This window comes from Pelodiscus sinensis, chromosome 20 (genome assembly GCF_052426305.1).
Source record: "Pelodiscus sinensis isolate ZL-2025 chromosome 20, ASM5242630v1, whole genome shotgun sequence".
NCBI classification, from domain to species: domain Eukaryota; kingdom Metazoa; phylum Chordata; order Testudines; family Trionychidae; genus Pelodiscus; species Pelodiscus sinensis.
This window is the reverse complement of record NC_143071.1, coordinates 11368122-11383741: the sequence shown is the minus strand read 5'-3', so window position 1 is coordinate 11383741 and position 15620 is coordinate 11368122. Positions and strand designations below refer to the sequence as shown.

General features: G+C 44.5%; 2 long non-coding RNA genes across 4 annotated transcripts in view; one reads left to right on the top strand and one right to left on the bottom strand.

Annotated features, from left to right (window-relative positions):
- LOC102461078 (uncharacterized) overlaps positions 1-8025 on the bottom strand; it is a 38057-nt gene extending 30032 nt beyond the window's left edge. The window contains exons 1-2 of one of the 3 annotated variants that reach the window (XR_012896890.2): positions 7804-8025; positions 2970-3126 (exon numbers count right to left, since the gene is read on the bottom strand). This is a non-coding gene — a long non-coding RNA (uncharacterized LOC102461078). The remainder of the gene's footprint in view (positions 1-2969; positions 3127-7803) is intronic. The other 2 variants (XR_016347530.1, XR_012896889.2) reach the window with 2 other exon arrangements.
- LOC112546137 (uncharacterized) overlaps positions 1-15620 on the top strand; it is a 271614-nt gene that overhangs the window by 130056 nt on the left and 125938 nt on the right. The gene's annotated exons all lie outside the window — the stretch shown is intronic.

Genomic DNA, 15620 nt, shown 5'->3' with positions numbered 1-15620 from the left:
CCTTAAAGAGCAGATGAGGCCATAAAAGCGACTGTTCTCTTCAAATAGCACCTCCTTGCTCACCAGATCTGCTTCCCGTGTTCATTTGAAGTCATAACTATTTATTTTAGTAACTAAGAGCATATTTTCACTATTTTCTACTCTTGTTAGTGCAACGGAGCTTACAAGTTATTTCTCCTCTTTCTTGCAAATCAAAAGAATTTGTCATTCTACAGCCTACGCCTTACCTTGATGCACAAGGGGGGAAACCTGAATTGCACATATACGGGGTGGGGTTGACACCTTTTGTGAATCTGCAGGGAAGGTGTGGGAGGGGCCTTGCACTATGCCCCTGGAAGGGGCAAGGCCTCGGTTTGAAGAGGCGGGGCCTCAGGTGGAAGAGGCGGGGCCACGGGCACCTAGCCCTCAATGCCACTCAGATAACAGTGCTGGGTCCCCCTTAGTCCTCAGAGCCATGTGGCACGTGCAGAGTGGTGCCCCCCATCGATGGGCCTACACATACAACACAGAATTGCACTGGGGTTGCTGGTCACAGGCATTAAATTGATCCACCCAGGTGCTGAGTGGTCACTGCAAGTTGTGGGTGCTCAGCACCTTGCAAAATCGATGCTTTTGCCTGTCAGCTCCTTGGGTCAGTGGCTGTTTTCCTTTATGTCTACGGGGACCGACCACTCGTACGGTACTTGGCAAACAGGCTTTTAGGTCCACATGAGTCTGCCCATGAAAGCTGGCCGAAGGTGCGACTCTTCCAGAGAGGGACCATGCTTCTGTGAAAGGAAAAAAGTTGTTCCCCAGTTCCAGGAGCCCATCCCTAAAGTGTGGAGGAGGAAACAAACTGGCAAGGAGACAAGTTCCCCATCCTCGTGAGAATCTGGGGAAAGATCAGATGAGGTGTCACACGGGAGGAGGTGGAGATAGTGAACCAGCTTGTTGATTCGCAGGCAGGAACGGGGTCGAGAGACGTCTCTTGCCAAGGGCTCCGTTACACCTAGCACCACCCCGTAGGACTCAGATGGAAAGAATTTTACTGGCAGGCAGCAAGGTGAGCCAGATACAGTATCTCAGTGCTGTGCCCACCCTTTCTAGCCGACGGGCTTGCCACTGGTTTTTATGCTGTGTGTGTTTGGAATGCATCTACAAAGAAATGCCGGATCTGCGCCTGGATTGTCAACCTTTCCTCCACAAAGAAAATAAGTAGAATTAATTAAAAACGCCAAGGTTCCTCTGACTCAGGGTCTCTGAGTCACCCTGCACCAGCATCTCTGGCCAGTTACGTTATGAGGTGCATACACGTTCATGGAGCGTGCTACTGTAGGTCCATGGGGAGTGATACGCTAGATCCATGGGGTGTGCTACTCTAGATCCATTGGGCATGCTACTCTAGATTCATTGGGCGCGCTACTCTAGATCCATGAGGTGTGCTACACTAGATCCATGGGATGGGATACGCTAGATCCATGGGGTGTGCAACTCTAGATCCATGGGGCATGCTACGCTAGGTCCACGGGGTGTGCTACATTAGATCCATGGGGCATGCTATGCTAGATCTATGGGGTGGGATATGCTAGATCCATGGGGTGGGATACCCTAGATCCATGGGGCATGCTACTCTAGTTCCATGAGGTGTGCTACACTAAATCCTTACCCACAGCAGACAGCCAACAAGACGTTGCTATAGTCTTGGAGAGAGGCTTCCAAACATACAGCCCAAGAGACCCTAGGTCATTCCTGAGGGTGGTCTTAGGGGGCTGGACATAAATTATGAACTACATGTTCATTGCCACTGGGGTGCCTGGCATTGGCCACCTTCAGCAGACAGGATACTGAGCTAGATGGAACTTTGTTCAGACCCAATATAGCCGTTCTTATGTTCTTAAGATTGGGCTCAGGAGTGGAGCTGCACTGAACCCAGTTTCATTACAAACAAGTTCCACTCCACAGCAGTGAGATCACTGGTGTACGGTATCTCCAGTAACATGAGTCACCACCAATGAGCACTACTACCGAATAGGTAGCTATATATAGTGATGCACGTAAAGCAACAAATACAGAGGGGCAGATGTTGCCCTGATTAATTTCCATCAATTTCAGTGATGGTGGCAGGGATGTAGCGGTGGACAGAGAGGACCTCAGTGAGGTGATAAATAAGCCCAATATTCTTTAGCCCCAGGAGATTTACCTGTTGCGAAATGCACCAGACACATAATCATCTCATTGTTATCAATTCCACATTGCCAAGTCATGACTATGTTTAATAAGAAGTAGACCGCTCCTTTTTTAGTAAAGCAATGTGGTTTACTGGTAAGGTGGTGTTAGCAGTTAGCACTTCTGTGATAGTTTCATTTTCCAGGGGATAATAACTTGGCTGTAAAAATTTTACTCTGGAGTGAAATTTAGCAGAGACATGGTCTTGGCTCAGTTGCAAACATTTTTTTTTTTTTTGTAACGAATTTAAATAGTATCAGTTTGAGCAGTTAAGTGACACAAATACGATAGAGGCCTAGCCATTTATGGCGGGGTTATTTTTTTTCCTGCACTCAACTATCTCAGAACCATATTTCATTACAAAAACAGCCAAACTCAGTTCTAAGACCAAACACAACCTGCAAAAACACCCTTCTCATTGATTCTGCCCACGTGAGACTTGATCAGCTGATGAGTCCATTCTATTGTTGGTCACAGAGGTTGCAACTTCTGCGTTTTTAATGTGATCGTGCAATATTTGGTCTTTTTCTCAAAGCCCCAGAAAAAGTTTCTAGCCCTTGTGGCTGTGGAATAAAGCTTAAAACCACATGTCCTAAATGTTCAAAACCCAGAAAGCAAATAAAAAGAACCCCAAGTGTATTTTCTGGAGGGCAGACTCATGATTTAAAAGCGTAGGCTACACTACCATGGGCCATTGATCTAAGCTGCACAATTTCAGTTACATCAATTACGTAGTTGAAGTTGACACACTTTGATCTACTTACCACAGTATCTTCACCATGGTGAGTTGACAGCTGATGCTCTCCCATAGACTTCTCTCACTCTTCTCATTCTGGTGGAGTATTGGAGTGGACGGGAGAGTGCTTGGCTGTATTGTTGCATCTATATCAACCCCCACGGGATTGATCACTGCCCATCGATCTGGCGGGGTAGTGAAGACATGCCCAAGGAAAGGAAAAAAGAAAGCTGAGATTCTCACATGTTCACATAACTCCCAACCATTGGGGCTTTCAGTAAAACTTCCACATGCTGCAGCCCTCATGGGAAAACCGGGAGATTTGTCAACACTGGGGCTCATATTAGGGTCTTTCCTCCGATGCAACTTGGCGTGGCTGTTACCTGGAAGAGTTCCCTGGATCTCCATCCAAGTATTGGTGTGTGGTAGGGAAAGGTTAAGGTAGATCTCAGAAGCCACACACATTCTGCCTTCACATACAAGAGCAACCACATACTTTCAGTCTGACTAATCTGCATTTTATTGGGTATTATACTCACACCAAAGCAAGAAAGAACCAAAATAAGGCCTCGAGGCGGGAGCATAGCATATGAGTTCTGCCCTACAACAGGCAGCACCCGCACAGAAAACTGCAGCTACCTTTGCACCAGAAAGGGGATAAATCTCCCAGTTTTATCATGAGGGCTGCACCATGTGGAAGTCTCCTTTCCACATAAAGGGGCCGTGCATAAAACAAGCCAGCACAGCTACAAGCCGGGTGCTCCACATGTCTATCCACATTGGGAGATGTGTCCCTCTAACTACCAGTACGTCTACACAGCAGCTGGGTATGGATAGACAGACACGTTAGCTCTGCTCCAAGTTAGTGCACTAAAAATAGCAGTATGGCCATGGCAACTCGAGTCAGCTCCCTGGATAAGAAATCAGGGATAGATAAGCTCTTCATCCGGTCCTAAGCCAGACAGTCCTGCTTTTGTATCCTGTCTCCCCATCCAGAACTGAGATACAGTTAGAGGTGTTTTCCTTTGGTAGGATGCACAGAGGATACCTTTAGCAGAGCACATTGCTCTGCCTCCACTGGCGTGACCTTGCCCCCACACTGTTCATGCCAGGTCCTGCCCATGGGGACAGGACAACACACTCGGCAAAATGCACAAGGTTGCACCGGCAGAGGCGGGATCATGCAGACAGGGTTGGGGAAGTCTGGTATTCTGGGGATGTGTCAATGGCCCCTCTACCCACCGAGTCAGGGGGATAAGTACTCAAGAAATACCCCATGCCATTATCGGTGATGCCACTTCCACACTGTTATTTTTAGGTGACAGCTCGCGCACAGCTAATGTAGGTATGTCTATCCACTCTGGGAATTACGCCTCCCAGATGCTGTGTAGATGTACCTCCTGCTTAGGAAGTAACAGCTCCTCGACCCCCAGCTGGTAATAGAAAACAAATGAATGGCACGTACACCACAATTCAGACCCGAGCCAAACCCCAACAAAATCAATGGGAGTCTTTCCATCAATTTTAATGGATATGGATCAGGGACTCCGAAAGCATCACCTGCTACCCAGTTCCTACTCTCTCGCCATTTTGTCCTAAATAATTCTGCTTAATTCAGGTCCAAATTTATGTGCGTGGCTCTAGTCCCAGGACTTAAGCACATGCCTAAATGCTTTGCTGAAAGAAGGGCTAAAACATCCATGTTGCTCATTATTCCTATTGACCACAGGGATGAAACACCCCTATCTAGGGAGAGAAATGACATCTCCTTGCTATTGTTTGTGAAGTGCTGAATTCCAGCTTCTGCAGTATTAGCCCTTGATTGTAATTAAGGGCTCGTCTCCATTACACAGTGGATCGACACTGCAGTGATCAATCTGCAAGTGGTCGATTTATCGCAAAATCGATGAGAGAGCATCCTCCACTGACCTCACCACAAGGAAGACGCCGTGGTGGGTGGACAAGACTAGGAGGTGGGAAGAGCAGAATAGGAGAGTTCGGGGGGTAAGCCCCAGCCCCACTCAAGCCCACCTGTCCCTGGGGTATAGGGTAGACTAGGCCTCAGATCTCTGCCACCATGTGGGAGCCTGGGCACTGATAAGTTCTTGAGGTCCCGTCAAGCCCTATGTTTCTATGATTCTACAGAAACACGTGAGCCTTGATGCCATCGGACATTCTTATACTTTTCATACTTTTATTAGTGAGAAAGAAGAGTTGATAACATGCCTCCTTGCGCTATTTACAGCTCCAAAAAAATCCATCATGTTAGATCATTTCAGTTCACCACTGAAGAGCAAAGGTCACAGCTCTGTCACACCCATGCACATCCGAAGCATCTCTATTAAAGCAAAGGGAATGACTCCAAATTTACCCAAGGAGTAACTGAGACCAGACGGTCTGGAGATGAACATTTTCTGAGCCAGACTCTTCACCCTCAGCCTTGGGAACGTTTTCATAACAGAACACGATGTTTGTGAAAACGAGTCCAAAGGTGGCTTTCTCCCTCCGTAAACATGTCTAAAGCAAATTGGCAAGCGCAGGACGATGTCACTGGAATGTGCAGGAAATGGCTGTCACGATACTGATCCGTCAAACAAATAGCTTAATTCCCACCACCAAAAGAGATTCTAACATGTCATGCTCACAGTAGCTTTGATAAAGGGCGATAATATACGGTATGCCCCTTAAACAGCTTTTAAAGCTCAGCCAGAGCATTTCATTATGAGCTCATTCCCTCGGACGTGCTGCAGCCACACTGCAGAACACGGGGTAATTTAGAGCCGCCTTCCTGACCTAATATAATGTTGTGCTATAACAGTCAATGTAAACGTTCGTTTAAATTGCCAGTGTTGCCATACAAATCAGCACACTAGACTTGGCAGGAAACCAAATCTCTACGATAGTCAAATTTGGCACAAGCTGTAAGTGAGTCAGTTGCACAGTTAAGAAAAACAAACCTGTAGCATGAGAGTGCTTCACAGAGTTAGTATTTCATTTACATGTTTGTAAAATCTAAGGGCCACATTTTTATCTCATTTACATGGGTATAAATCCATAGTAACTGCATTGTCTACTGTTATTGAGATGTAGTTCTCATTCAAATCTAGCCCACTGTTTGACTTAATTGAAGGGTAAATTAGGCAAGACTAATTCTTCTTACAATTTCATCAGCACCAAAATCTAATTAGAATAGAAAAAGGGTATTTTAGCAGTGTCAGTCATGCTGCTATAATTAATTGTGCATGAGCTTTCATGGGCAGACCCACTTTATCAGTTGCATTCTGTGCTTATGCCCAAATGAATCTGTTAGTCTTTAAGGTGCTACAGGGCTACTCATTGTTTTTGCAGATGAAGAATAACACGGCTACCCCTCTGATTGTGCATTATAGCATTCATTACAAAACCTCTAGTAAAAAAAAGTTCATATATACCTGGCAAAAGTTCTCTTTAGACTGAAGTCTGGCAAACAAATGAGAAGGCATTTTGTTTTTTTATTTTTTAACCTTTTTAAAAATAAAAGCTTCAGAGGGGTAGTCGAGTTAGTCTGTAACAGGAAAAACTTTAAAAACAACAAATAGTCTATACGCTCTTTAAAGACTAACAAAACATGTAGATGGTATCATGAGCTTTCATGGGTACATCTACACTGCATGGTATTTCGAAACAGCTACCCTGCATTATTTCAAGCTGCCCGTTATTTCGAAATATTTTTGTAAATAACGATCGCTCTATTTCAGCATCCCTGTAACCCTCAATCCATGTGGGTTAAGGGATATCTCAAAATAGTGTGCTATTTCAAAATTTGGTGCCATGTAGACCCGCCAAATTTCAAAATAAGCTATTTCAAAATAGAATCAAAATAAGATATGCAATTTGCGTAATGCAAATTGCGTATCTTATTTTGAGTTTAGGGTGCTGTGTAGATGCACCCAAAGAGCATAACTGTTTCAAATACATAGTAATAAAGGGTCATTTTACTGTTGATTTCTCCATCAAAAAGATCCCAACTGATAATTTTCTATATTCAGTACTATAGCATATTTATAACACAGGTTTAATTATCCTACTATTAAACCTAGTGGCAATATTCTGATTGACTTCAATGGTGCAGAACTGGAACCTATTTTAATAATATAGTTACACTTAAATGTTGATTTAAGGGTAATACTATATTCCTTCGACTTGAATTTCTCAATGAAGTTAATGAAAATATTGAATTGAGCCCATATGTAACTGATCAGAGTGTCACTAGAAAATGCTACTGGAGTTCTGAGTAAAGAGTGCAGACTCAGACCCAGACTCAGAGCAATATGTATTTTTTTAGAACTATCCAATTGTACATTTTCCCTTCATCTCTTTGAAATATGAAAAATCAATTTTCTTAGTTTTAGACCCGCACTTAAGTTAGGAGTCAAACTGAGGGAAAAAGTAAGTAGTTCTCTAAGCTCTGTTTACAGAGTAAGCTCTAACCACTTTAGACACTAACTCAAATGTTTCTCTTTACTTTCATGAAAGCTTGAGATTTATAAAAATAAAACCTGAGTTTCTGAAGGACTAGAGAGCAACCTGAGAGAGTTGCCAGTATATTGGACCAGTCCAGTCCAAGCCTTTTAAGTGACACAAATCAAGAAAACCTAATAAATCCCAGCCATCTGAATTTCTTGTCATTGTAGCTTTTTCTGCTCATCAGAGCATGAGTTAGTAATGGAGTAGGAGACCATTTAGCATACAGGAAGCTTACAAGAAAGCTAATGCTAATAAAAAAATATTCTAACCATATGTTCAATTTCAGAGAGTAATATGACTGAAAATTCTATCTTAGGTATAGCAACAACAAAAAAATAGATCAAACAGGAAGTTACCCTCTTAGCATAAACAATATCTGATATCTGTGCAGAAAATTAGTGCCCTTCCATCACAAATATTCCAAGGAGCTTCCCAAAGTATACAACGTGCTTGAAATGCAGCCACCTCTAGGGCATTGTATAACAGCCAACTAGAATACAGCACCAGCGCAGAAGAGAGAAAGAGAAACATTTTTTACCTAAGGACACTACTCTGCTTTCTGGCCTCACCCAAACCCATGGAAGCCAGCGAGAGTTTTCCCCTCGACTCCAATGGGATTTGGATCAGGGCCTGTGCAAACACGAAAGAACGTAGGGCACCTTTAAGAAGCTGGCCGTGGCCAAAATCCGCCCTTCTTTAGCATGCTGTGTACTGGCTGCCACCCTACACCCTTTTCAGTGCTGTTGTACATGCTGTGAAGACCAAACTTGTTGGCTCTGGGCAGAAGTCCCACTGAAGGTGATGAAAGGTTTGCCCAAGTAATGACTAGATACTCGGGACCCTAGGGCTAATCCTGTAAACTGATCTGTGTGAGCACAGAGGTCTCCCTGCAAGGATCAGCTTGCTGGATCAGGGCCTTCGTTTTACAGAAGCATCCATTTTTAAGGCCAAAAGGGACCATTATGATCCTAACAGCACAGGGCCTTCAACTTGACAGATCACCTGTCTCTTCCTGCCACATGGATGCAGTTGTGATCAGAAGAAGTACATGAGCTCGATCCCCAAATGGAGTGGCGGGGAGGGGGTGTGGCGGGCATGGCAATCGAATACTCTCCATAAAGGACCCTTTGCTCTGGAAGGGTATGTCTACACTACCCCGCTAGTTCGAACTAGCAGGGTAATGTATGCATACCGCACTTGCTAATGAAGCCCGGGATTTGAATTTCCCAGGCTTCATTAGCATAAGCGGGGAGCCGCCATTTTTAAATTCCCGCTGCTTCGAACCCCGTGCAGCGCGGCTACACGGGGCTCGAACTAGGTAGTTCGGACTAGGTTCCTATTCCGAACTACCGTTACTCCTCGTGGGTGCACATCACAAACTGTATTCCACACACAGGATGGAAAACATTAGAGAGAACAATGGCCCTAATTTGTTGCCTTTTCTAGCTTGTGGCAAGGCTCATCTGTGCGTGAGGAAAGTAGGGTTGGCTCTGATTTTTGGAGTGTAGAAAACTATATTTTATTGTGGAAGTGGCTGTAGAGAAAGGGGAAAGCAGCTACTTAAATTGATTTTCGTGTTTGGGAGGGACACGGAGCCTTGGATGTTGCCACCAAAGAAATAACAAAGATGTTGGCTGTAATAGTTGTCAGAGTGTAAGTGATATATGGCCTGTTTGGTCTCATAGGGTATCCCTGTTGGCAGAGGGATGCAGATTAAGCAGGTCGTCATTGAAAATGAGGCAGGGATTTAAATATCCCGTGCCTAATTTGCATAAAAATGGCCACTGCGTTAGTGGACTCAGCACTTTGTCGGCAGAAAGTGGCAGTCTAGAGGGGGATCTGTCGAGAGAGAAAGCCTTTTTCGACAGATCCTGTAAACCTCATTGCAGGAAGCATAAGGGATCTGTCGAAAAAGCCTTTCTTTCTCAACAGATCCCCCTGTAGACTGCCGCTTTCTGCTGACAAAGTGCTGAGTCAGCAAAACGCGGTGGCCATTTTCATGCAAATTAGGCACGGGATATTTAAATCCCTGCCTCATTTGCAATGTCGACCTGCCTAATCTGCATCCCTCTGCTGACAGAGGGATGCAGTCTAGACATACCCATGCTGTAGAACCCTCTTCTGGACCCACAACGGGTCTCCCTGGGACTCTGTTCCCTTCCCCTTATTTTTTAATGAAACCACTTGTCTGTGCAGATCTGAGTTAAAAGCACTAGCATTCACCTACTTTGTTTGGTTCCTTTCAGCTGAATGTTCAACCCTGTTGTTGGGAAAAAAAACAACAACCCTGCCTTGCTGCAGAAATAGAAAAATATCAGCTGGTCATAAAAAAGAGCAAGTTATGAGCTCTTCAATTAGACCACAGCCATTTTACAAGGGAAGAGAGTCGGGGTGGGTTTTATTCCCAGAGCCTGAAATGTACAAGGCATTTGTAGGGTGTTATAGAGGATGAGTCTAGATCTAGCTGTCCAACCATGCAGATGCCTGTAAAAATAAATACGGACCTAAAAAAGAATGACATCAGCCAGAATTACTTATCCTACCAGGGATTTGGCAGGTACAAGGCAGCAAGAAACCAACTGCATCCTGTTGCCTGGGATCAGAGCCTATTTCCCATCATGCAGGGTGGCATGCCAAAACCTTGACACAATAGCAATCTTTGCCCCATGCCAACTATTCCCCATCTGGCAGCTTCTCTTGAGGTCATGGGACTGCAACGGCATCCAGGCTAGAGAAAACAGCATTACTTAGGAGGTGCAATGAGTGTCGTATGTGGGAGGGACTGTTTGCATGCATCCAATCCCTTCAAGCGTAGTGAGACATGGGATACAAACAGCAGAACAGTGCCATTACCAACCGGAGGCGGACTGTAGGGACAATGATCATGACCCATGGATATGTGGACCCCTCCCTGGAACCGTATGACAAATGGATTAAGAAACATTCTAATGGCGGATTCCCGCTCTAGAGGAGGCAGAGAACAGTGGGGGAGGAAGATGAGGAACTGGCATGTTGCCTCTCTCACCTTGTGTCACTCATGCTGGATGCTTTTCTAGCATCGTGGCAATGAGAAAAGTTCTGGATGGCATTAAATTCATCCCTATCCATAGGGATGTTTGCCATTTTGACAAGCTTTTGACACTTGGCCCCAGTGGATCATAGCTACAGGTGGCCTTTCTTCCCCTTGGCTTCTTGGTTAATGAGCAAGTCTAATATTGAACAACAAAACCACGGCTGTTGGAACACCAAGATGACAATGCTAAGTAAATACAACGACATATCAATCAGCTGCTCTTGAGCATTCCATGTGTGAATTCTTTCTGGGAGGGAGCCGCCTCTGTCCTTGGATGCTGGAGAGAGTAGAAGTAGGGGGCAGAACTCACTTGTCTGGTGAGACACTAAATACCTCCACAGTTATGTTTTGCTATCCCAACAGGTAGACAAAGGAACTGATGGTTAAGTGTCCTACAACCATCTAGGAAAAGCAAGTTATCGAGTCCCAGCCAGGCGGACTGCACAGGTAAGTTGCTTGCAGCAATACACACAAGCAAGGCTCCACTGTTACAAACCATTGCAGCTGGCTACAGAAAGATCTACTTCCACACAACGTTCAGTGTTGGCTGTTTCGAAGGGTTTAAAGCAGACCCATTTTTCAGCCCTCTGATTTTTTTCTATTTTCACTGACTATGTCTCATAACATTTTCTTTAACTATTTTCAAGAGAAATTCAGTCAACAAAAGGCATGACTAGACTTTGCAACACGCCAAAAATTCAGCCATTTTTCACACAAAAAATATCATTTCAGATGTTTGGAGAGAAACATCTTTGGTTTGAAAACTTCAAGCTAACTTCACAAACGGTCTCAAGATGACCTAAAGGTGAAAGAGTCTGATGCTATCCCTGTGCTTAGAGTCAGGTGTTCTGAATTCTAGTCCCAGTTCTGCACTGATGCCCTGTATGACCTCAGGCAAAGCACTTCTCTGCCTCAGTGTTCTCCCTCTAAAGTGGAAAGAACATATCACGTGAGGCTCAGATCATTCATATTTGTGAAAGGTTCCAATACAGGTTAAAACTCTCTGGTCTGGCATGAGTTTAATTAGCTGGATATCCACTTACCATGGGTGAGACCAAGTTTCCTGCAGTCCCATAAAGTTTGTTTACAGCCACCAGCCCTGGAACTCAATGTTCAGTGTTGTTATTTAGCTCTAATTTACCCCTAAATGTCTTCTAACAGCCCAGTAAGCAGCGGAAGTGTTGGTAATTCTTCTAGACAATATTCAACTCCCGTGGTTCGGCAAATTCTCTGGTTCAACACAGGTCAGGTCCCAAGGGTGCTAGACTAGAAAGATTCAACCAGCATGATGATGACCCTCAAACATGTGCAGCTACAGAAAAAGACTTGAAGGAGAAAAGAGATTCTGAGATCTCTCTCCCATGATCTCTCCTCCATCCTGTAGTTTCCTGGAGAAACATTGCTCCTTTAATTTGTTGGATTAACAGTTTCTACATTTACCAATGTAGCTTACACAATCATTTGCATGCAGCAAAGCCTGCAAGTTTGTGGGCTTTCCTGCACTCACAAACAGCTGGGATTGCAAACATTGTGGTTGCAGTTCGAAGGCTGCCTGGAAAACCTGGCCCTTAGCATCACCTTAGGTTGCTAAACAACCCTGTCTAGAGATTAACCACAGCCCACACAAAAACAGTTACCATCTTTTTTATCACTGTTCATGGAGAGCGGTGTTGGTAAGAAAGCAGGATTGATTTAAAAAAAATCTAATTAATTAAATCTGATATTTAAAAAAATCTAACTTCTATAAGCAGATTCTTCCTGGTAAATAAATATACAAAGACACAGGAGATGTCAAGGGATCATTTTAACATGTTTATATTTGGCATAGTAAATGCTTTCCAACCCTGAGCAACATTGCTGTGAATATACAGATTTTCCAACTGAAAAAAAAAACAAATAACAAAGCTGCATTTATTGTAATCGGTATTTTTGTTCATGAGTTGGTATTTAGGATAAAGCCAGATTATCTGGAGCAGTTTGCAAATTCATTGTTTAGGCCTCTATCTCCAATGGTAAACATCCTCCACTATGTATATAATACAAGCCACTATTTTTATACTTCAAAGTCTGGGCTCTTGGTTTAGGAAAGGGCAGGACATAAACAATCTCTCCCCCCCTTCGCCGCCCGTACACAGTACAGTAGCTTTATTGTTTTTCTGTAAAGAGAAGAGACGGTTCACGTTATCATTGTGGACGCCACGCACTTCCATTTCTTGGAGGGATTAACAGCAGAGAAAATAAATACAAACAGCAGGCGGCAAATCCCAGCTCCGTGAAGCAGCTGTGATGAAGAGTGGTTGACATAATGGCAGGGCTATGCAGACTAGCTTTTCCCTCTACTCCTTTGGGAAGGTGGTAGCTTTTTACCCAGGAACTGAGGTACTGATTCTGCAGGAGAGACTCTCCTGCCCGCCTCCCATCTCTGGGGATACATTAGTCAGCAAAAAGTAATATCCAAAGTCCAAATGAGGGCACTTTATGTCCATGGATTCTTCCATCAGAGGAGCTCGAAGCACTTTACAAATAATCAAGGCCATGGCTATACGATGTGGAAGATTGACGCTGCCACAGTTGATCTTCCAGGTTCAATATAGCCGGCCAAGTGAAGACCCACTAAATCAAACTCAGAGGATGCTGCCATCGACGCCAGAACATCTGCTCCTCACAAGGAGTAAGGAAAGCCAGTGAGAGCATTTGCTTCCATCAGCCACCCACTGTGTGGACAGTGCAGAAACTCAATTTAAGATACATAAGAACAGCCATACTGGGTCAGACCAAAGGTCCATCCAGCCCAGTATCCTGTCTACCGACAGTGGCCAATGCCAGGTGACCCAGATGGAGTGAACCGAACAGGTAATGATCAAGCGATCTCTCTCCTGCCATCCATCTCCACCCTCTGACAAACAGAGGCTAGGGACACTATTCCTACCTGTCCTGGCTAATAGCCATGAATGGACTTAATCTCCAGGAATTTATCTAGCTCTTTTTAAAACCCTGTTATAGTCCTAGCCTTCACAACCTCCTCAGGCAAGGAGTTCCACAGGTTGACTGTGCCCTGTGTGAAGAAGAACACCCTTTTATTCGTTTTAAACCTGCTGGTTTGTTTTCAACATCAGCTCCAGCAATGTAATTAATGTAGCTGGAGTTGCATATCTCAATTCGACCTTCCCCTGTAGTACAGACCAGGCCCATGCAAGCCTCACCCCAGTCCTGACCAGGCAGATATTATTTCCATTTTATACATGGGGCAACAGGCACAGAAATCGAAGGGCCAGCTTTTCCAGCGTATCATCTCATTTTGACTTCAACTGGACATCTGGATGCTCAGTACTGCTGGAAATTCATGCCCCCAGTGTCTCAAATGACACAATGTCCAACCTACTTTGGAAAATGTCAGCTTGCCAGGGTCACATAAGTCTGGGGCAGGATTAGGAACAGAACCCACATCTTCCAGCTCCTCTCCTGTTGCTTAGCCACAAAACGTTCCTCCCCCAACAACTAGATATTTGGATTTCGTCAACCATTTCCTTTTGCATTCCTGTGTGAACGGCACAGGGAAAAAGAAGAGGAGACTTGACATGGAAAATTAATTTCGAAATTGTTAAGCAGTGTCCGTTTGCCAGCTTTTATTTTTCTGGCCAATTCATTCCAGGCACTCGCTGCCCTTACTGAAGAGCTAGTTTTCAAGCTGCCTGCCAGATTTTGCAAGTGAGCATAAGAGGACGTTTTCTAAACGCCTTTCTTGGAGAAGCATGGGGAGGAGGGCAGCATATTAATAGCCAGGATTCTAATTCTCATGGTGGGAGAGACTTTTTTACTGTTCACAAGGGTGCCTGGAAGCTACCAAAAGCCAACTCTCCAGAGGAAGACCATCAATACCACATCGACAGCCCCTCTAGATGTACAATTAGATTAACGGGAGGATGTACGCACTCTTTCTTTAAATCTGTCGCAAAAGGCTAGGCAGGAGAGGCATGAGAAGTGTTCCAGGCAGAAGCTCTGCAGTCAGGGACAAAGTAGCTTTAGGGATTAATCCAGTTTCTAACATTCTACTGAGTAGAACCTCAAGGCTGCCAGACAGTTGATCTGCACCATCATGAATCCACCAATGTTCCACAGCCCCCGTTTTGCCCAAAAAATATGCAAATGAGGCAAAGCATGGAATATCACTGCGCCTCATTTGCATAATTAATGAGGCTCCATTTTTGTGCAAGAGGCTTTTGCGCAAAAACCTCTTCATGTGCAAGAGCCGTTCTTCCTGAAAAAAATGTGGGAAAATGGCTCTTGCACAAGAGGGGGTTTTTGAGCAAAAGCCTCTTGCGCAAAAACGGAGCCTCATTAATTATGTGAATGAGCCGCGGCGATATTCTATGCTTCGCCTCATTTGCATATTTTTTGCACAAAATTGGGGCAGTGTAGACATAGCCTCAGTGTTCTGTGTTGTTATTTAGCTCTAATTTACCCCTAAAAGTCCTTTCACAGCCCAGTAAGCAGTAGGAGTCTTGGTAATGCTGCTAGACAATACTGACCTCCCATGGACCAAAAATTCTCTGGTTTAAAGCCTGTCAGGTCCCAAGGGTGCTGGCCTAGAGAGGTGCAACCTCTACAACACTGAGCACCCTGAGACTGACTGTCCAGACTTTTCACAGCTTAGTCATCACTTCTGCTGTGTTCATGAGCCTTCTGTGGCCTTTACAGAAGCTGCCAAATTTGGTGAAAGGGGAAAAACAAAGAAAGACCTACCACTCGCCTCCTTTTGTTGCAACAAAATGTCCTCAAAGCCTCCAACAGTGAAAAGCAATCTCAATTGTGCTATGTATTTGGCACTTAATGCACTGCAGGCCACGCACGTTAGAGAGATGCTAGTGCCTGAAGCCAACAGGTGTCTCATGGCTGCTTCAAAACTTCAGTTTTGCCAGCCAGAAGCAGGTTTAGCCTGTCCCAGTTACAGTTTGTTCCTAAGAAATGCGCTTAATGGTATCCTGGGCAGGCCACACAGCCTTCTGTTAATAATTCTGTTGGCAAAATGTTGCATCACGACAGCAGACAATATGCACATCAGGAAATAAATGCCTCCGTGTCTGAGAGAAAATGCTTGCG